Consider the following 703-nt stretch of genomic DNA (forward strand, 5'->3'; position numbering starts at 1 on the left):
TTACCTCAATCGTCCTTAAATAATAATTTTTGCAAACATAAAATTGAAGGAAATATACTGCACGTGTATTTTTAGTGAAAAAAAGACACTAAATGCTTAGAATAAGTGGGATAAAAAACTTTAGTGTGGCCATTTCAGTATTTAACAAACTATATATATTACTATAGTTACATAACTACTCATTTAACATGACACTAGTTACTCATGGGTAAGAAGTACTCAATATTTACAAGAGAAACAGTAAATATCCTTAACCTTAAATAGTACTACTTAACACGAAGTTCTATAGGCCTAATCAAACTCACAATATCAATTTAAAACATTATATTCCCGGTTTGAATATAATTTAATAAGCCGATTTACATACTCAACCATACAAATTCTTCCTATACTCCTTCCTTACCTAAACCAATATAGATTAATTTCACACTTCTACAATAACTAACTTTCCTCTCACCTCCTGTTACCTTGGGTCTCGGCAACCGGCTAGCGTAAAGTGTGTTCTTGTGTTGCCATTCATTCAAGTTTACTGAGAGGTTGCCATTGATATTATCTGTTTATCTTTTTTCTTACGCGCTGATTGGTCAACTTTCCTCGCTGCGATTGGCTGCAGGATTTATGACGTCATGTTATGAATAAGACTTGAGTACGTTTTCTTTAATTACTTGGAATCAAAGAAAATGTGATACTATTTAGGGTGACG

The 703-nt window shown here is 32.6% G+C and overlaps 1 protein-coding gene across 2 annotated transcripts in view; it reads right to left on the reverse strand.

Moving 5' to 3' along the window:
* The window catches only part of LOC119593129 (microsomal glutathione S-transferase 3-like), a 4270-nt gene extending 3661 nt beyond the window's left edge, over positions 1–609 (reverse strand). Inside the window, exon 1 of one of the 2 annotated variants that reach the window (XM_037942093.1) lies at positions 458–609. The gene's annotated coding sequence lies outside the window, so the exon portion shown is untranslated. The remainder of the gene's footprint in view (positions 1–457) is intronic. The other variant, XM_037942094.1, reaches the window with a different exon arrangement.
* Between the last annotated feature and the right edge of the window lie 94 nt (positions 610–703).

This window comes from Penaeus monodon, chromosome 31 (assembly GCF_015228065.2).
Source record: "Penaeus monodon isolate SGIC_2016 chromosome 31, NSTDA_Pmon_1, whole genome shotgun sequence".
Lineage (NCBI taxonomy): Eukaryota > Metazoa > Arthropoda > Malacostraca > Decapoda > Penaeidae > Penaeus > Penaeus monodon.